The sequence below is a fragment of the Oratosquilla oratoria genome, chromosome 23 (genome assembly GCF_046742065.1).
Source record: "Oratosquilla oratoria isolate Oo_2021 chromosome 23, ASM4674206v1, whole genome shotgun sequence".
Classification (NCBI taxonomy): domain Eukaryota; kingdom Metazoa; phylum Arthropoda; class Malacostraca; order Stomatopoda; family Squillidae; genus Oratosquilla; species Oratosquilla oratoria.
The window spans coordinates 8,947,032-8,969,531 of NC_134799.1; the positions used below are offsets into that span (position 1 = coordinate 8,947,032).

The 22,500-nt window shown below is 44.4% G+C and overlaps 1 protein-coding gene across 2 annotated transcripts in view; it reads right to left on the reverse strand.

The window, feature by feature from the left end:
- LOC143037958 (tyrosine-protein kinase CSK-like) overlaps nt 1–22,500 on the reverse strand; it is a 712,082-nt gene that overhangs the window by 297,929 nt on the left and 391,653 nt on the right. The window contains exon 2 of one of the 2 annotated variants that reach the window (XM_076206678.1): nt 17,351–17,392. The exons of the other annotated variant lie outside the window; for it this stretch is intronic. The gene's annotated coding sequence lies outside the window, so the exon portion shown is untranslated. The remainder of the gene's footprint in view (nt 1–17,350; nt 17,393–22,500) is intronic. 2 annotated transcript variants of the gene reach the window in all.

The window sequence follows — 22,500 nt, forward strand, 5'->3', positions numbered from 1 at the left end:
TGCGTTACCAAAAAATCTGTGGTGCTTTTCCGTCAATGCGTTACCGATTTTAATTTCCTTAGAGCGGTCCGCGTTACTGCTGTGTATGTACATACACATACGCAGAATGTATACGCACATTCTTCGGTAACGCACTGCCTGTCCGGCGGTAACGCGCCCAGCTCTGGTTGGTGTGCTGTTGGTGTGTTATTGGTTATGTTTTTGTGTATTGTTGGCATGTTGTTGCTGTATTGTTCTTCTTGTTATTGGTTATATTGATGGTATGGTATTGCTTTATCATTGTTTTTGTTGTTGATTAGGTTATTGCTTTGTTTATATGTGTAGCTGGTGTTATTGCTGTCACATTGGTGTTGTCCTAACTTTGATGTTGGTAATGCTGATGTTGTTTTTGGTGGTAGTGAGGGTCAGGTGTTGTGTCGGCTGTGGTGTTGATGTAGGTGGGGATGACGGTGGTGATGGTGGTGTTGCTGTTAGTGTTGGTGGCGATTTCGGTGTTAGTATTGTTGGTGGTGATGGTGTTAATGTTGGTGGTGATGTTGGTGCCAGGGATGGTAGCGGTGTTAGTGTTGGTTGTGGTGGTGTTAGTGGTGGTGGTGATGATCTTAGTGTTAGAGTCAGTGTTGTTGGGGTTGCTGTTAGTGTTGGAGGTGGTGTTGGTGTTAGTGTCTCTCGTGGTGTTAGTGTTGGTGTTAAAGATATTGGTGTTAGCGTTAGCGTTGGTGCTGGTGATGCTGTTGGTGTTTGTGTTAGTGTTGTTGATGGTGTTAATGTTGGTGGTGTTAGTGTGTTCCCGTCGTTGGCAGCTTCTAAGGTGATGGCGACGATGCCACATTGAGCTTCGTACTCACCTCGCACCTCTACGAACCCGAGTTCGATCCCCAACTGTTGGCGGGGACCTTGACTCACCCAAGCGACCCAAGGACACAGGACAAAAAGTGACAACCTCAGCCACAAACAGCTCAGCGTCTCCTCGTGTAAGTCACTCACAGTTCTCTACTAATTCTCCATTCGGCCTCTTTATACACCAAAAGGTCCCCTGGTTCCTCAGCCGCACTCACCATTCCCGTGGTTAGTGTCAACGACTGCCAAGTGTGGCGTTTGCGTCATTGATAACAGCTATATATCGTCTCTCCGTTTTCCTGGCTAAAAGTCAGTATATTTCAAAAAGTGAGGCCTAAAGATTCTTTTTAACAGTCGTGGGCCTCTCGCCAAAAACCTTTCGTGAATTTTTGATGAATTATGGTGTCTGATGGTTGAAGGTGGAAGAGGAGGAGGAGGAGGAGGAGGAGAAGGAGGTAGAGTGAGAGTAAAAGAGTGAGAGAGAGAGAGAGAGAGTGAGAGAGAGACAGGGGAGAGAGAGAGAGAGAGGAGAGAGAGAGAGAGAGAGAGAGAGAAAGAGGGAGAGAGGGGAGAGAAAGAGAGAGAGAAGGAGAGAGAGAGAGAGTGAGAGAGTTAGAAGAGAGTGAGTGTGAGAGTGAAAGAGAGAGAAAAATAATAGGGGGGGGGAATGCTGTAACAGCAGTCCAACAGGCTTTGAATCTATTATTGAGGCCCAAAGCTGTGTTGCGTTCACACCATCAACCTCCTCTTTACGGAGAAGACACAGGAATATAAAAAGGTGACACACGAGTATGAATTAATTAATGGGCATTAAAAACACAATTTAGTTACAACAATCAAAAAAGACATGAACATTATTAATAACAACAACGGCAAACACAATTATAATGTGTACATTTTTCATTGCCCCCACAGTAGTTTTTACGCTAAATCAAAGTATGTTTTAGCTTTTTCCTACTAAGGATTTTAAGTGAAAGATTAAAATGAATGTTACAATATTTATCCCTCATCCATAAATAAGGCTTGTATTAAATTTACCTCTATTAAAACGTTGAATTGTATGACTTCCGGCGATATCTGACCACAAGAATAATCTCATTAAAAAAACAAATTCCAGTTCCGTCCTGGAAAAGCTTCCAGCACTTTGACCTGGAACAGAAATGATCAGCTTTCCGGACGAATTTTAATCCAAGAACGAGATCATTACGATCTCCTTAACTCCGCAAATGAGGTTCGTTTGAGGAAGAGTTTCCCTCAAATGTTGCATCCATATTGTCTTTCACTTGATGTCCCATCTCATCGTCAGACTCATCAACATTCATTTTCCCCTTGAGGATTTGGTAGGAGGTTAATAGACATTGGTCTCATAGCAAATGGTATATTAGGTCATTTAACAGCATGCTTGGATTATGATGTCATGCTATTTATGCTTGTCAAACAGCAGTAGTAATTAGATTATAATTTTTGGGTTGTTTCCAAATGCATACAGCATGAGCCTTTCTCCCAAGGGTTGACACACGTGACTAAACAAATATGGGGGGATCCATCAATCATCCTGGCCACCCATTTTACAGCCGAAGTAATGTTCAAGGCATTTATAATGAGGGTGTGAAATAACGATTTTTTTCTTTAATTTGCATGTATTCACAGTAGATGTATCAATTTTGTTTTACTATTTACATAATTTCTCAGTATTATAATGGTGGATAGGGTCAGTAAATGTCTTGAATACACAAAACCACATTCTGTCAACAGAGTGGGACAAGACGCTGCTTGCACATCGAGTCCCAACAACTCCAGGCGCGTTTCTGCAGGCCCCTCCTGACTGGTTCATCTACGTTTATGGTTTCAAAAAACAAAATTAAACAAAAATAAATCGATAAAATCCTACGCTTCAAATGAAACACAAGTTGTATTTATTTATTTATCTATTTTTTCAAATGCTTTGAAGAACATTGATTCATATATATATATATATATATACTATGCTATACTAAACTACAATGAGATTAATATTTTGGTGGAACAAAGACCTATGGGTGGTGTTGAAATTCCGAAAAGGCATTTGGAATCCGTGTGTAAAAATGCATGAGATATAATATTTCTCGCGGGAAAAAATCTTTGTTGGCCAATGTAGCTTTAGCAGTAGTAGGAATAGTAACAACATTAGCAGCAGCAGTAGTAGAAATGATGATGACGATGATGATGATGATATGACGACGACGCCAATAATAATAATGATGATAATAATAATAATTATGACAATAATAATAATAATAATAATAATAATAGCAATAGCAGTTATACTCGTAGCAATAACAATATCAATAATACATAATGATGATAACTGAATAAATACTGTACATAAACAAATAATTCCCGGGATACATCTGTCCGCTGCTAAGCTCTCTCTGGCGTAATCACCTCTGCCCACCAAAACTAATTTCCTTCCTTGAGCAGGACAGTTAAGAGCGAAGCCAAGCCAAGCCAGGACAAGCTTGGAAGTAGCTAAACAGCCTGCCCTTTGCATCCAGTGAGCGATTTCTTACCCCGGCACAGAAAAAGTACCCTGGGGCACTCCACTAATGACCCTCTCGCAAGTACCACAAATGGCCGTTTCGTCACTAATTATTTTCTCACTCGGACAACTAATTACCCTCTCACATCTAATACGAATTATAATCCCGCCTCAACACTAATTGCCTCAATGAGTGGAGAGGCTAATCCTCAACACCGACGTGAAGACATGCACGGGAGCACAAATACCTCGTTCGCCCTTTCTGTACTGGAGAGCAGTTATCCTCTTATCCTACGGAACTCTTTCGCTGTTAAGGATGGGATTAACTTTTGATACTTCGCTACTTCACGCAGGCACGCACACACACACGCGCGCGCGCACAGCATTACCTATACATTGGGTCATATATGGGGTCTGAGTTCTCATCCGAGAGGGTAATAGTTGTCGATCACGAGTACAACACGTGATCCAAGACCGTGGTGAATAACAAACACACACACATGCGCGCACACACACGCACAGACAGAGAGACAGAGGGAGAGCGAAGACCAGGAAACTCCGAGCAAATACACCTACATCATCAAATACAAATTCTCTAGCAAACACAAACAAGATCCCTTGCCAACACACCTGAGTTTCCGAACAGACAACGGAACGTTGGCAGCATCAGTAACGTTGATTTGCTGCTAATTTCTAACCCGGGAGAATCTCGGTCCATGTTGCCATTTCCAACACCCTGGCAACAGTTCGGTTTAGTTGGTATATGGGGGGGAAGAGGAAACTGAGATTGGCAATGGTACGGGTATGGTTTCAGGATTGTCGCTGGCGTCTGTGGCCTTAAGAATTATTATATCTTAATATTTTGTATTTGTTTGTTTATTTATTCATTTCAGCTTCAGGACTCCTCTCCTATTCTCAGCAGTAACTGTCACCTGCCCCAACAGTCCCCAAAACGCATGTACATAGGGCAAAGGTAGCGGTTTCGGGCGCAGCTACTCAGCGCCTCGTGGCGTGGGCTCCTGACCACCTTTTTCTGGATCTTAGGTGCTGGGGTATCATATCTCCCGGGAAGCCTATTGGAAGGTCAATAGCCTGTGTGCCATTTGGTCCTTAGCAAGGCCAGAATAAAAACAATTTAGTACGTCTTTCTATGCTAAAGAAATTGTCTTCCGTATCACCATTACCACCACCACTACCATCACTGACTTCAGACACAAAAAGCATGATCATCACCACTTGCTCAGAATCTCCTTCAATGCTATCACCATGTTAATTATCACCACCACCACCATCATTTACAACATTATCACCACCATTAACTCCACCAATAAAACCACAACCACCACAGCTAGCCTATTTCACACCATCAGTAACAGCACTTACACCACCCTCATCATACACCAACAATCCCAGAAACCCCTTTTAACACCAAAACTATCACCATCTCTGGTTTGGTCACCAACAGCAAGAAAAGCATCTTCGGATCAACCTTTCCTTCTTCCACCTCCCCTCTTCCTCCTCCTCCTCCCCTCTTCCTTCCCCTTTCTCTTTCCCATCCTCCCACTCATCTACGTCATCGAGTGCCACGTTTCTTCCCCTCCTTTGTCCCCTCTTTCCATTCAACATCTCCCCTCACCCTCCCCTCCTCCCCTCCCTTCCCCTCCTCTCACCTCCATTCTTTGACATTTTTTCCATGATATTCAATTCTATTTCAATTTTTTTCTCTCTATTTTTTCACTGATCTTTCGCAAACTTGAGCTTTCAAAGTGGATTGATTCGTCCTTGTGTCTTGTCTCGAGCCTTTCCACCGTTGATGTCTTCGGAAAAGGTCCAATTCCGTGGCGCACTGGTTTCTACCTCGCTTCACACTACACGGACAAAGGTTCGACCCCAGAGGCGACAGGTGACTGCCATCAGCCCTGGAACTCCTAGCACGTAAGGCACGGGTGACGTCTTCAGCCACAGCTAAGCGCCTCCTGGCGTGAGCTAACCCTTGTCTGAATAAAATCGCCAGCCGTTAGCCAGGATAAAGCATACAAAGGGCGTCACCAATCTTGAAGGGCAAACAAAGGACGGACGAGTTCGAGAGCCTAAGGCAAACTCTCCTTAGGCTACCCTTCTTATTTTTCCCCCTCTCTCCCCTCTCCCCTTTCCCCTCTCTCCCACCCTCCTATCACAATTCTCCGCCACTTACCTCTTCCCCTCTCCATCTCGCCCCTTCCCTCGTACGCCCACGCCCATCTCCACCCTGGCAATTCCTTGCACCACATTTTTCTTTGCCTTCTTGCACGCCCGCCTTCTCTCCTTCCCATAGGCTACTCCCCCCCCTCAGGTCACCCTTACCTTCAACCGTGCAATCGTCCAATCGTTGTCGTTGTCGTCATCGTCATCGTCTTCCTTCTGTTTCTTCTTCAGTAATATCTTGATCTATTTTCAGACTCTTTTCAATTGTATTTCTTCTGTTTCCTCCCCTCCCCCCCCCTCTCTCTCTCTCTTTCAATGTTTCCTTGGACATGTAAATAAACATCGAAAGCACCAAAACCTTTACTCCTTCCTCTCTCCTCTCCTCTCTCAACTTCCGCCTCATCCTCTCTCTCTTTGTGCTCTTTCTCCTCTTACCTTGTCCTCCGCTGACTCACCAGCGTCCTCTCTCTTTTCATTCCTTCAATCTCGAACTAAAGGATGATCGCCTTGTAGGGACTATAAGGTCTGTGGGAAACAGATAATTTTGAGCCTGTGTCATTGGTATTCCTGCTTTTGATGAAATGGCTTTGCCTACTAAACTATTTTGAACCAAGGACACTACCAACTGTACTATGCGCTGAAACAATTGGTTGTTTTAAGGGAAGATTAGGTAACTTTATGGCTAGGATGAGTGGTAATGGAGATGGAACTGCCTAGTGTGGGCATTATGGTCTCTTGCAACCTCCTTCGTTCTTATGTTCTTAAGAGACAATTTGGTTTCCTGACATCAGCTTACTCTTTTGTATATCCACATCATAGTACAGCTGGTAGCGCCCTCGGCTCAAGATGGTATAATGCCGTACTACCGAGGGGTTCGAATCCTGCAGGCAGAGCTATTAAATAAAACTGCCAATACGAGTACACATTCCTAGTTTTCTTCACTACTCACATTTTGCTTTCTTCCCACTTCCTCCTTCTCACATCCTTATTCAAGCTCTGTCCTCTTCTATAAACATCCTATTCTTGGTTGAACAAATCTCTCTTTCCTTTTTTTTTCCTTCCTTCAATGCAACGCCTCCTCTTCCTTCTTTAAGAAACACAAAGAGTACCTTTCCTGATCGCATTCTATTCCCTTCCTTCCAAAGAAATGCAAAGATCGGGTAACAAGATCGGCCCATTCGGCCCTCACTGGGTTTTTAGTAGGCGTATAAGGAGATAGGTAAGGGGTGTGGGGTGTGGGGGGGGGAGAAGAAGAGTCAATAAGTCAGTGCCAACAGAAAGTATCAGGCCAATTGGGACTAACTTCTTGATTCGCGTTTTTTTCTCCTTTCTTTTTAACTGAAGCACCTCTTCAAATTCCCTCGACAAAAAGATTTTTTTTTCGACATAAACTTTTCTCCATCCTTTCTCGTCCACCCCACTTCCCCCACTCTCCCCCATCACCTTTGCCCTCCCCTCTCTCTGCAATTCTACTTTCCCCTCTGCCCTTTCCCATTTTCTTTCCCCTTTCTTATTACCCATTTTCTATTGTTCCTTGTCCCCCTTACGGCAAACCGACATCCTTCAAAGGTTTTGTTCTGGCTGAATGAAGGAGCGTTGCCGGATAGACGGGGGGTACGGGTTAATCCAATCAACTCTTTATGCATAATAATAAACCTTGAAAAATGGGGGTTAACGCCAAGCTATCTCAATCCCTGTGCTCTGGTGGCGTCATCGGAAGCGTGCTGTTCTCGAGACTCGAACATGCAATGGTGATATTTTCGCATTCGCTTAGTTGTGAGTTCGAGTCCCACACTACTCTCCGATTCCCAGCAGTGACTGCTACCTGCTTCAACAGTCCCCAAAGCGTATTATAGGGCAAAGGTGACTACTTCGGCCGCAGATACTCAGCGCTTCCTGGCGTAGTAGGCTCCTCGCCTTCTTGTTTACGAAAACAGAACTGAAATGATTGTTTAGGATAATGAACATACCGTGATCCATTTTCTATAACATGATAGGCAGTACGTGCCGGCACGTATGCTTCGTATTGTTCACAATTCTCAAGACGTTCAGCGCTGAGAGAGAGAGGAGAGAGAAGGAGAAGGAGAGAGGAGAGAGAGAGGCAGAGAGGGGAGAGAGAGGCAGAGAGGAAAGAGAGAAGGAGAGAGAGAGAAGGAAAGAGAGGGAGAGAGAGAGAAGGAAAGAGAGGGAGAGAGAGAGAGAGAGGAGAGAGAGAGAGAGAGGGGAAAGAGAGGGGAGAGAGAGGGGAGAGAGAGAGAGAGAGAGAGAGAGAGAGAGAGAGAGAGAGAGAGAGAGAGAGAGAGAGAAAGAAAGAGAGAAACATGAACGTTCAAGAAGTGGTACAGGAAAAATTGGTAAGGAGTATACACCAAGAGACGCTGAGCAGCTGCGGCCGAAGTCATCACCTTTCCCCTATGCTGCGCTTTGAGGACTGTTGCAGCAGGTAACTGCCACTGCTGGGAATCGGAGAAGAGTGCGGGATTCGTACCCACGAAAGTGAATGCGAGGTCAGGACGCTTCCGATTACGCCACCAGCGTACAAGCAGGGATACTAAAACTTAGAAATTGGTTCAGTGTTCCTCTGTGACTCTGAGCCGTAGGGGTTCCGTTTAAGTCCCTAAAGAATTTACTGCATATAATTGTAATGTCAATACGGTAAATAATGTTAATAGTCTAAGGCAATATAAAGCCTAATTATTTTCAGAATAAATCAAACAAAACGACAGTATATCTATTTATCAATTTAATGTAAATTATCCTATTTTCCTATGTTTTTTTATTTCACTATCTTTGCAACATTCTCTGAACATACGCATGTGTGTATATATTTACGTATATTATGGAACAAATCACTAGTTGCACTGATATGTTTCAAATAATAATCAAATATACATATATACACACATATATACTTATGTATGTACACACACACATACATACACACACACACACACACACGCAAACGTATACACACACACACATACACACACACACAAGCGCACACGTACACGCACAAACACGCATACACACAAACACACATACGCAGACACACACACACACACACACACACACACACAAGTTTTGAAAAATAATTTTGACAAATGGATGCACATTGACAGGATCTCACGAGCGTAGCTCTTGTTCTGTACATCACAATTCGGTACACAAAAACACTCACACACGCACAAACGCAAACACACACACACACACACACAAACACGTAAGGACGCAATAAGCTTGACTCCGTTTCAAGACGAGGCGAGGGCAAACTACAATCCACTCGACATGTCGACTGGGGGATCAGTAAATTGTGTGTATATACTATGTATGTATGTATGTACGTGTGTGTATATTTATATATATGTGTTTACATAACCAATGTCGGATATGTGTTATGCTGTCTGAGTACACTACTGCCTTCAAATTGTGCTGTTTGATCCATCCTGTACACTTCACATTCTTTACAAAAGAAAAAACGATTAATTTTTTCTTCAAGCACCTCGAAGAAAAATACCAACTCTCGAAAGATGTTCTCAAGGTGGTTAGCTCCTTTCTCTGTGTTATTTATTTTATGTACACTGAACACAATCGCCTACCAGCAGCAAGAATGAGTGTTCAAGTCGTCAATACCAACTTATTGTTTGTTCAGAAGATTAGATAACTTTGTGGATAGGGATGGACATGGGACTGCCTGGTGTAAGGCTTATGGTCTTTTGCAGTTTTCTTCATTCTTATGTTTTATGTTTTTTTTTCCACGGCTGATTAAAATCTCCCGGGGGCAGGCAGAACTGATAAGTTATCAATAAGCAGAGAGGGGGTTGACTCGAAGTATAAGATAAGGGCATCTGCTAAAAGCAACATAACGACGAGTTGTGTTGTGGCGACTCAAATTAACTTCATAAAACTCCCTTTCTATGTAAGAAAAGGCAAGGACAGAAAGCATACTACCTATACTTACACTTAATACACACAATATTACATCTCTATCACCTTTTTAGCATTATTTTCAAGGTCAATGTCCTTCTAAACCTATTGACTGTGTGCTTCCCATTCCTCGATAAATGCGCAACACAAGATTCTATGAAATATTTCGTCCCCTTTTCTGTCTATAGCGAGAATAAATCACTACATACTTTCTTTCCTTCCACAGTGAGGCTCAGGAACTCTCTTCCCCTCGACACCTTTCAACCAACCAATGAAAAATCAAGACACTTCTCCCTCTTCAGGTGTTTGACTTCGAAATGGTCTGCTCTTCGCTCTATTATTTCCAGTGGTCTTCTGCGGACATTTTATTCTAAAATTCTTAGGTATTTTTGCAGCTCTGATACAGATAAAAAAATATGTGTGTATGTGTGTGTGTGTGTGTGTGTGTGTGTGTGTGTGTGTGTGTGTGTGTGTGCTCGCCCGCGCGAGCGTATGTGTAAGAACTTGTATGTAAGCTTGCATGTGCAAGTACATATGCGAGCGCGCGAACACACACACATACACACATACAAACACACGCACACATGTACTATCCTATAATCAAAGATATTTTGATGTTCCATGATTTTTTGCGAGTAGTGCAACCTACAAATGAAATAAACTAAAATATTATAATTATAATTGCCAAAACAAGTTAGAACAGTGGTGTGGAATGTGGTTCACGATATCAGATCAAATCAATTGTAAATTGATGGATAGATGGTTAAAAATAACACCATGCGCGATTAATATGAATTAAACAATAACAATACCTTGAAAGAAAAATAAATAAAATAAAATAAAATAAATAGGTGAGTACTACCAACGTGTCATCGGAAACGTACTTGCTGGTCTCACGTTCGCTTAGTCGTGGGTTCGAATCCCGCACTTCACTCTCCGATTCCCAGCAGTGATTCCTTGCTACCTCCCCCAAGCAAATACTAGGACAAAGGTGACGGCCTCGGTCGAAGCTATTCAGGGCCTCCTGGCGTAATTCTCCTCCCAATGCATCCTTAACCAATCCCACTTTGCGTCCCTCGAGATGAGCCTTACAAAAATCCCAAGCTTACCCTTGACTTCTGGAAGTCGACCTCCAGACAGTAGTCACCCTCCAACGAACCCTCCGATCTACTCCTGACATCACCCAGCTATTTACTCACGCTCTCGACATTGACTCCCCATCTGCTCCCACGAACACTCCCACTCCCACTCACCCCGATCATTACCTCCTTCACAATGGCGACCTTTTCTCCGGGTTAGTTTTTATGCTGACGCCAAACGATTCTATTCACGTGGGGACAACTCCGGGCCTCAAAGGAGAAATAGGAGGAGGAGGAAGGAGTGGAGAAGGAGGAGGAAGAGGAGGAAGAGAAAGAAGAGGAGGAAGAGAAAGAAGAGAAGAAAGAAGAAGAGATGGAGAAAGAGGAGCAGGAGGAGGAGGAGAAAGAAGAGGAGGGGAAAGAATAGGAGGAGGAGGAGAAAGAAAAAGGAGAAAAGAGAGGAGGAAGAGGAGAAAGAAGAAGAGGAGGAGAAAGAAGAATGGTAGGAGGAGGAGGAGGAGGAGGGGGAGTGGGAGGGGAGGAGGGGGAGGAGAAGGAGGAGGGGAGGAGGAGGAGAAGGAGGAGGAGGAGAAGAAAGAAGAGGAGAAAGAGGAGGAGAAAGAAGAGATGGAGAAAGAAGAGGAGAAAGAAGAGGAGGAGAAAGAGGAGAAAGAAGGGTAGGACGAGGAGGAGGAGGAGGAGGAGGAGGAGGAGAAGGAGGAGGAGGAGGAGGAGGAGGAGGAGGAGGAGGAGGAGGAGGAGGAGGAGGAGGAGGAGGAAGAGGTGGAGGTGTGGGTGGGGTTAGAGTGCGATCTACGAGGTGCTCCTCGGGCGCCACGTCTAAATCAGTCCCATCGCGTCATCTCTCGCCCGCCATTACACGAAGGCAAGCGCTACTGCAACTCCCCCCTCCCCCCCAACTCCACCAGACACTCCTACTGCAATCCCTTCCTTCCTCCCTTCTTCCCTCCCTCCCACTCTCTCTTCCACCAGCTCCCTCATCGACTTCATCCCTTCCTTTCCTTCTTCTCTCTTCCTATTACTTCCTTCTTTCCTTACCTCCCTCATCTCCCTCCCTCTTTTCCTAATTCTCTTTTTCCTTTCTTTCCTCGCTCTTTCTCCTTCCTTCCTATCTTTTGATGCCCACTATCAATTTCCCCTACAATTCTTCTACATCAATTTCCCATTTCCTCCTCTCCCACATTGCAAGGGTGTAAACAGCAATGTATTATGCTTTAGTCATCATAGATTACACTGCCAGGTTAGGTTATATTAGGATTGTTTAGGTTAGATAAAGTTAGGTTAGATTGAGTCAGATTAAGCATGGCTACGTTAGATTAGGTTCGGTTGAGCCAGGTTAGGTTAGCTAGGTTTTGCTCGTTAGGTTAAACAGGATTTTATCCAACTGGGTAAGATTTGGTAACGTTGGGTAAGGTAAATAGATTTAGATATAGTTCAGGCTAGGTTAGACTAGGTAAGGGTATTCGGATCTAGGTAAAACAAGGTGAAGCTATGTAAGGCTAGGTGAACCTAGGTAAGTGAACCTAGGTAAGGCTAGGTAAAATAGGTGAGGTTACATGAATCAAGGTAAGGCTAGGTAAGGCTAGGTGAATGATGGTAACGCGAGGTAAAACTAGGTAAATCTAGGTAAGGATAGGTAACTGAAGGTGGAAGAAGCAGACGAGGATTATTTGTCATAATATAGTCAACGTAAGGATATGTGTTGCAAAGGTCGGCCTAGAAGGCACATCAACTAGATACCAGTTAATAACAACAGAACCGGCTTAAGAGTCGCGAGATGACCGAGCTGGGTGCCATGGCAACACGCTGACGTCAGTGGGAATGACATCGCCAAACACGCTCTTCCATGAATATTAATCGAGAAACGGGTTTTAACCTTTCCAAGACCTCGTGGGGGGTTGGGGTTGGGGTGGGGGTTTGGGGTTTGGGGTTTGGGGTGGGGGGTGGTGGTGGTGATGGTGGTTTGGGTTCTACCTCCGCCCACAGGCTCCATTAGACGGCCCGGCGGCGACCTCGTCCCACCTTCAATATCACCTATCAATATCACATACATCATGTAATGATAACAATAATAACGATAACGATAATAATGATAAAAATAGTAAAAATAATTAAATACAATCAATAACACTAATAAAAAATAATGGAAACGATAATAACATTCACAGTAAGAACACTAATAATAATAACTGAATATCAAAATCAGCAATAACAAAATAATAGTAATAATGTCTAATAATAATTATGATAATAACAACGATAACAAAATAACAAATCTAATAATAACTAATAAGGAAATACTAATAATAATAACAAAATAATAGTAATAATGACTAATAACAATAATGATAATGATAATAATAACGATAGAAAAATAACAAATCTAATAATAACTAAGGAAATAAAAAAAATAAAAAAAAATAATAATAATAATCTATTTACGAAGGGATTTCTCCCCTTTTTAAGAGGGGGAAATGATATTAGGTATCGCCAGCTGACTCTGGCTCGAGTTGCACCTCCACGGACACAATGCTGTCGAGAGCCTAAACTCCTTTGTGACTCTAATTACGCCAGGAGTCGCTGAGTAGCTGCGGCCGAAGCCGTCACTTTTGCTCCATCATGCATTTCGGGGACTGATGAAGCAGGTAACCGAAAGTCACTGATGGGAATCGGAGAGTGGCGTGCGGGATTCGAACCCACAACTAAGCGAATGTGAGACCAGCAAGCACGCTTCTGATGACGCTGCTAATGGAGTAAGGACACTAGCATTATCTTAATCAATCCTTTGTACTGTGTTAATGAGCATCTCGGTACCTCGTTCCCGAATTTCATTCATTCTACCCGACGCCACACGTTTATTCACCTGAGAGAGAGAGAGAGAGAGAGAGAGAGAGAGAGAGAGAGAGAGAGAGAGAGAGAGAGAGAGAGAGAGAGAGAGAGAGAGAGAGAGAGAGAGAGAGAGAGAGAGAGAGAGAGAGAGAGAAGGGGGGGTTTACTATACTGAAGGTTTTCAGAAAACCTCGATTAAAAAGTTTCTCCGTTGATACACCGTTTACAGATTTAATTTCTACCCCGACCTTCATGTTTTTTCTCTTTTTTTTTTGGGTGGGGTAGGGCGTCTAATACGTGTCATTTACGCTGTTAGGTTGCCCACCTCCGGCACATTTTATATATATATATATATATATATGTAAGTGTGTGTGTGTGTGTGTGTGTGTGTGTGTGTGTGTGTGTGTGTGTGTGTGTGTGTGTGTGTGTGTGTGTGTGTGTGTGTGTGTGTGTGTGTGTGTGTGTGTGTGTGTGTGCGCGCGCGAGTAAATGTGTGCACCATAAGGATAGACTGATAGGCTTATGGAAGGTTATCTAGCCGCACCATAAAATGGTGATTTTTTTTTTTCTTCTTCTTCTTCGGGGATTTCTTAGACTGGAGTTGCCGGGTGTGTAGGAGTTCTTTGGAGTCGTGGAATCTCTGGGAGTCGAGTTGGGGAGTTTCCGAGAATGGAGTTCTCGAAAATGGAAGAAGACTTCCCGTCAGTCGAAGAGTCACCGACTTCCCCGGGGAGTGGATTGGATTACCTGGGAGTAGAGGAGTAGTTCCTGGGAGTTCGCTGGTCCGTCCCGAAAAACTCCACATGATTGACTCCCGATGCCAGAGTCGATTACAATAATCGTGGCCCGATCTCGCAGAGCGCGCCGGGGTGCCATCTACCTGCCACTCCGGCCTTCCGTCTACCTGTCCGTCTACCTGTCCATCTACCTGTCGATCCCAACACTAGGCTCCGTTAATACGATTCCAGGAACGGCCCTCAAACGAGTACTAATACCAACACAGCCACATCCGTCGCCATTACCATCGTGGGCATCATTAGCACTATAGTCGCCATTACTGGGGCCTCACCTCCTCCTCTTCTTCCTCCTCCTCCTCCTCCTCTTCTCTTATAACCATCACTATCATCACCTACTCTTCATCCCCCTCCTAATCCACCATCATCACTATCATCACCTACTCTTCCTCTTCCCATATTACTATCACCATCATCACTATCATCACCTATTCTCCCTCCCCCTATTATGCCACCATCATCACTATCACCCCTCCTCCTCCTCTTCCCATATTACTATGACCATCATCACTATCACTACCTTCTCTTCATCCGCCTACTATGCCACCATCACTATCATCACCTACTCCTACTCTTCCTCCCATATTACCATCACTATCATCACTATGATCACATACTCTTCCTCCCCCTCCTCCTCCTACATCACAATCACCACCACCACCATCACCGACACCCCTAACTTCTCCAACTCCTCATCCCAGTAAATTCATTACCATTATCGTCTGCACCATCTCCCCCCGCTTATGGCGCGTCCGTCCAGTCACGGTTAAAACCGAAGCGGAGCCAAGCGACGCGATGCGACGCTACGCCAAAGTGTCCGTTCCCGTTTATTCCAAATGAACACGTATTCCTACCGCGTTCCAATTCCAACGACTCCATTCCCGTTCATGTCATTACGTGACCCAACCCCCCCACACCCTCCTCCTCCCCTTGTAAACTATCGGGCAATGCTATTTTCACCATACGGTCATTTTAGAACAGTAGGCTATTGTCACCGGAAGGATATTTATAGAACTGCTTGCTATTTTCACCGTAATGTCGTTTTCTATATTTCAGCTATTTTCACCGTTCTCTCTCTCTCTTTTATCTATAGAGTGACTATCATCGGTTGTGTTGTCACTCGGCTGTTTTTAGACAACTTCCTTTTCTTGAACCGAGTAAATGAGAATGAGGTACGAGCGAATCAATTCAGCCAGTAATGTAGATGATATTGCGGTCGTAATGGCGAAAAATAAAAATCACTAAACATCCACAAACTGCCATGTTTTCGCGCCAACGAAATACAGCTCGACCGCCGAGTTTGATAATCATGTCCACCGTCAGGGACAGAGGAAAAAAAAAAGAGGGAGAGGAGAAAAAAAAAATCTCCTAATCTCACCTAGGACAATGTTGTAATTGAAAGCAGTGACAATAACAAGCTATGGAAAATAACCAATAAATAAATTATACACAATTACTAAAACTAAACTAAGATAAAAAATAAATACATAGATAATAAAATCAAACATGTAAAAACAAAAAATAAATAAAGATGAAAAAACAAATAAATCAATAAATATGAGAACAGAGGGCAAAAGTGGTGACGACTTCAGTTGCAGCTAAGCGCCTCCTAGCGTAAGTCCCTGAACTGGACAGAAAAAGTATGGAATGATATTTTTTACGTAAAAAAAAAAAAAAAAAATACAAATTCTACAGTACGACCTAATCTCCTAAGTGTCGTTGGCTTTTCCACCCAGATATATATGTATAAAAAGAGAAGAAAAAGGTTGTGGACATTTTTTTCCGCTGTGGAACACGTTAATGCTCTCCTCTTCCCTTACTTAATCAGCCGAGCTGTAGAACGTCCACCACTGTCATCTTGTGTACTAATCCTGGAGAAAGGCTTAAAGCCAACTCGATCTATTATTTCATTTACCAACAACTTGTACCTTTGAACTACAGAGTAGTTGACGAATGGAGTAATCTAGACGTAGTAACCTTGTAGTGAGTACTGAAACAATTGGTCGTTTAAAGAAATCAGATAACTTTATAGATAGGGATGATGGGTGGTAATAGATATGGGACTACCTAGTCCAGGCCCTATAGTCTCTTGCAGTTTCCCCTAATCTTAGGTTTTTAGTGTGCCGAGACACCCCCACCCCCTCCCCGCACGGAGGATGGTAGTTACTCCTTACAATACTGAATTATCTAAGTGTTTTTTGAGGATACACACATGTATAGTACTACACAATATTGTCTATATAACTACTCAGTGACTTTAAATGTAAATTATGTATTGTACTGCACACAAATATAATGTAGCAATAGAGCGTTACTATAGAGGCACTGATTAACGTACACAAGTTCCACATCAATGCAGCGTGTACATAAGTTTTAACATGGGAAAGAGCAAAAGTATCCACACTGGCCATTGCCTTTGTTACATGCCTAATTATGACAGATAGAGGGAAATAAAACCGCCAACTACTATACGTTTTGTACAATTCCTCCCTTTATTTTGTTGACAAACATAATGTGGCTACTTTTGCCCCTTCCTACGGTACATAATTGAAACGTCTTGTTTGCCTTAGCCAGAGATTTCACGATCCACCGCTGTCGACTTTCTTCATCTTTTAAAGAACGTCAAAGAAAAAGAAAAACGAAAAGAAAAAGTCACAAACTTCGATTGACTTATCAACTTTATATTAATCCCATCAACTTCCAATCTTCTTAGTGACTTCTTCCATCTGCTCCGACTTGTCGATCCGACCTTTCATCCCCTCAGCCCCCCCTCCCTCCCCCCCCCGTCCCGGATGTCTCCCTGAACCCCCAGTTCTACCCCTACCCCCCACCAGGAGGCTCCCCCCCAAAGGGTCCTGCCGACTTCCCATTTCTTTGGCGAGACCCCACATGTGACTCTGTCTGTTCCAGCTAACTTGGAGGAGATTTCTCCCGGACTCAAGAAATACAAGAAGAAGACATACAAGAAGAAGTAAAAGAAGAAGAAGAAGAAGACATACAAGAATAAGTAAAAGAAGATGATGAAAAGGAAGAAGAATAAGAAAGTAAAAGAAGAAGAAGAAGAAAAGGAAGAAGATTGAAAACCATAAGTTACTCAGACTGATGTACTTAAAAACCCCAGAGTGAATAAAAAAATATAAATAAACTCTAATCTACTTCACCTGTCGTGTTACTGGACTGTAAGACAGCGTCATTTGTCGAACCTGAAACGAAAGAAAGAAAAAATAAATTTAAACGTTACTACTCCGACGTGTAAAGACAAAAATGTCCTCCTTGGCTAGAGTGACGCCCTCTCTGGATTTTAATCTGGCTAGCATCACACGATTTTATTCAGCTGAAAAGGGGTGTGACGTCACATTCCTGGAGTCCTTAAAAATATATAAGGATGAGTGATTTTAATAACACTAAACAACTCATATTCAGACAGGGTTGCCAACTGGCCTGTTACCAGGGCTACCAACATGTTGAAAGGCCAAGACTTTCATGTTGCAATGCCAAAGCTGCCAATGTATTGCGACGCCAGGGCTACCAACATGATGCAACGCCAGGGCTGCCAACATCATGCAACGCCAGGGTTTTCAAGATAATGCAACGCCAGGGGTACCAACATGCTGCAGCGTCAGGGCTGCCAACATGTGATAATAGCAGGGCTCCCAATATGTTATGGCCTGACACAAGGGCTACCAACATATTACGGCCTGATTCCAGGGCTGTCAATATGTTGAACGCCAGGACTGCCAACATGGGATAGAAAAAAAATGAGTTTACCCCGACTACATACTGGTCCCTACATCGTGTGGCACGGCCGACAGCACATGGTGTTAGATTGAAGTAAAAGCAAAAGCGAAGTTCGACCGGGGCAGCATCGAGCTTGGGAACAGAATTAACGTGGAGGGACGGGGGGGGGGGAGGTCCGAAACGTTTGCTAGGTCGCCTCTTCCGTCAGAGTAATTACTCACCAACGTTTTGCCCAAATTGCACTCGAGTAAACGTTTCGACAGCAGGGAATCACCTGAGCGTCCCCATTTCTCTCCACCACCTCCCCCCTCCCACCAGCCTCCCCCCACCAATCCCAATAGTCAACGCCTGGACCAGGTCCAGAGAATCCCCCCATAACCCATAACCCCCCCCAACCCCAATCCCAACGCTGGGTCTGTATTCCCCCCGTTCCCAACATCCACCCCTTTACTGACTTCTTACCCTCCCCCAGTCCCTCTTATCCACGGGGGCATGAGAGAAGGGGGGAAAAGAGAAGTGGGGGATGAGAAGTGGGGGATGAGAAGTGGGGGATAATTAGTGGGGTATCCACAGATGCATAACAACAACAGTATGGGGATAATAATATTGGAGAATGGATGTGTAATAAAAATATAATCAAACACCAATGTTGCTGAAGCTGCTATCATTATCATCACCATTACATTATCATCATTAATATCATTATCACTTATCGGGGTAAGGCAGTCCAGCCACCACCTGGATGTGCTAGAGCCTCAGTGTGAAGCTGACCATCCGCCCGCTCGCACGCCCACCCGCCCCTTCTCACAAGCGGCCGCCCGCCAGAGACAGGTTCCTCACCGGGAGGCGTCCATGCCGGCCATGCAGCCAGCGGGTGCGGCGAGATCAATGCAGAGCGGCCGGGAGCGCTGGAACCCCTTTCGCTAATCAAGGGGTCTTTATGCGGCACTATTGCAGCAAGACGCCTTCCCATTGCGCCGGATGCCCCCCTCACCCCCCTACAACCGTATTGCAACCTCTCCCCCCCCCCGATCATGCTACCGTTTTCTGCCTCCGTGCCCTGGTGGCGTCATCAGAAGCGTGCTTATTTGTGGGTTCGAATCCCGCATTCCTCTCCGATTCCCAGCAGTGACTGTTAGTTACCTTCCCCCAACAGTCCCCAAAGCGCATAACAAGAGCAAAGGTGACGGCTTCGGCCGCAATTACTCAGTGCCTCCTGGTGTAGCCTCCTCACCTTCATCTTGATTGAAATGGCCATGAGCGCTTACGACTTGCTGGGGTATTGGTCATCGTTCTGGTGCCAAGTAGGTTCGAGGCTCTCTTGAGAACGAAAGGAACGTCTTCCGTTCGTCACGTGATCGTCTCATGGCACTCGCCACTTGTCGCCAGGCGATTTTGTTCTGCCGAGAAAACCTTTTCTCTCCACATGTCCGACCTCGTTTCTTCCTTATTTGCATCAAAAGTTATCAAAGAGTGACCACCTTGTAGTGATCATAAGGTCTATGAACAGTCTTCAGATACCGAAGAATTTTCATCCGACTTCAGAGGAACTCATCTTCTGACTTCGGAGAGGAACTTTTCATCCGACTTCGGAGAGGAACTTTTCATCCGACTTCGGAGAGGAACTTTTCATCCGACTTCGGAGAGGAACTCTTATTCAGATTTCGAAGAGGAACTCTTCAGACTTCGCAGAGGAACTCTTCATTTGACTTCGGAAAGGAACTCTTCTTCCAACTTCGGAGTGGAATCTTTCTTCCGACTTCGCAGAGGAACTCTTCATTTGACTTCAGAGAGGAACTCTTCTTCCGACTTCGGAGAGGAACTCTTCATTCGACTTCGGAGAGGAACTCTTCTTCCGACTTCGGAGAGGAACCGTTCTTCCGACTTCGTAGAGGAACTCACCTTCCAACTTCGGAGAGGAACTCCTATTCCGACTTTAGAAATGTTTTTCGGGCACTACTTCCCTCCACAACTTCGGCTAAAGACTTCTCCTGGCAACACTAAATTGCAGTCCAGCATGCAACAATAATTCCTGGCACTAATTTGTAGCTCACCGAGCAAGACTAATTTCCTGCCCTCCCAACAACACTAATGGTTATTCCTCCCCTCTCACCTGCACTCATTTGTAACCTTCTCCGCAGCACTAATTTGTGGCCTCTTACACTAATTTATATTCATATTTTTAGGAGTGCTGAGTACGTTCCTAGCTTTTCTGGAAACATTAATTTATATCCTCCCGTGCAAAAGTTTAAACTTTTCTGGTAACATAAAATTTACAACCTTCCTTGTAACACGGTTCCACAGCCTTCCTGGCACCTCTAATTCACAGTAGTCTTCTTAGCAACACTACAGTCTTCCCAGCAACACTACTTTTCTTTCTCCCTCCCCCCCTTTTGTAATCTTCCAAGCTGCATTATAATCCCCCCTTCCCTTCTCTCCCCTTCCTCTAATTCCTTTACGCTGCAGTGGTCTCCCTCCCAGATCCAATGCACTCTCCCCCCCCACCACAAAGACTCCCCCCCGCGACTCCCAATGCACTCCCCCCTCCCCCCCAAGCCACCATCCCGTCCCTCTTCCTCCACCACCTCCCCCTCCTCCTTGTGGATGTGATGACCTTCAAGTTTTCCCCTTTGTAACATCCAAACTCCAATTACTTGAGTCATCCCAGTGTATCTTGCCCCTCGTGACGTAACTCACGAACTTTGTTTACGTCAACTTCAGACGACGTTATTCCAAAGCCTGAGGGTGATTTCAAGGAGAACCCCGTTTTGTCCTCCGGGCTCCTCCCCCCCCCCACCTTCGGGAGAATTAAATCGTTTCGCCTTTACCTGAGGAGGAGAACAATTCTAAACGAAATCAGTTCCCAGGATCGATGACGTCTGAGGTCGGCCGAGGACGTATCTCGACGTATTATCGCCTCCACAAAGAATTGATTCGCCCTCCAGGCGTCCCTCCATCTCTTCCATGTCCTCCTCCTTCTTCCTCCTCCTCCTCCCCCCGTCCTTCCTCCTCCTGCCTCCTTCCTTTGAAGCTAAACGATTGGATGGCTCCTGCACCAATAACAAAAGGTGTCCATCCCTCGTTTGTGTGTGTGTGTGTGTGTATGTGTATGTGTGTGTGTGTGTGTGTGTGTGTGTGTGTGTGTGTGTGTGTGTGTGTGTGTGTCTGTGTGTGTGTGTGTGTATATGTGTGTCCATGCGTGCGTGTTCGTTTATTTACCTAACTGCAGTATACAGGAACGGAGGAATGCTCGTGGGATCCTATCTCTTACTCTCCAAATACAACACCTCACTTCAAATTCCCGTGTGTGTATGACTGTGCCTTTGCCTTCTTGTGTCTTCGTTACACACACACACACACACACACACACACACACATATATATATATATATATATATATATATATACTGTATATACACACACATGGATTTCACATCACTGTGAAATAAAGTATTCAAAATTACCACAGGAGAAAAGAAAATTGAAGTCAGTAAGTACTTTCGTATAATTACATCGTTAGACGTAAGCCTGGTAATACGTCTGACGACGTAATTATACGAAAGTAAAAAATATTTTCAAATTTATTTTCTCCTGCATTATATATATATATATATATATATATATATATATATATATATATATATATATATATATATATATATATATATATTATATATATATATATATACACGCTAAGAAAGAGAGAGAGAGAGAGAGAGAAGTATCTTCGTCCTCGTCTTGTGTCCAATTTGTTTGGCTTCTTTCTCCTTCCACCTTTCTCCATCGACCCAAAAAGTTCTCTCCATCCCAGCATATCCCTTCCGGGCCGTCAACCGCTCTCCACCACGACCCCGACCCGACCCCGACCCCTCAAACCAATTCCATACTTCTTGCTCCGTCTTCGGCGTCTTCGATATCTTTCCCCTTCCCTGCACTCCCGAGGTCTCCATATCTCCCTGGAAGGCGAGGCGCCTTCCCCAGGAGACGTTTTGCTTTGCTTCGCCCGAAGCCGTTCACCTTTGCCAACGTGCTAGGGGTGCCCTTCCCGGTTCCTTCCACCGAACACCGGGTCGCCTTAAAAGGAGTGAGTGATCGCTGAAAAGGGAGCGTTAGGTCTGTGAGGCCCTGAGACCTTACTGCCACCTCCCTGGCCCTTCCATTTCCCCATTGGACCCTTCAGCCTCCCCGTATCGCATTCTCGGAAAGAAATCCTTCTCAGAATTTCAGCCTGGCTTTGCGTACGTCAAACCTACATTCTTTCCCTTCCCCCTCCTTTCCTTCCTTCCTTCCTTCCTCTCCTGCATCCCACGGGGCATTCACCCACCCTCCCATCCATCCCCTCCCACTCCACGACTATTAAAAACTTCCTTTTATTTTGAGTCATCGATGGAAGAGATGCTTGCCCGACAGAGTACAGAGGAGGACTACATTAGATTTTTTCTTAAACTATTAACTAAGAGATTTTCACCTGTTCAACACTGGAAGCCTATATTGGTGAGTTCTTTATTTTTTTTATAAAGAAACAAAAATAAAGCAACAAAATGAACTAATTACTATCATTGTTATTATTAGG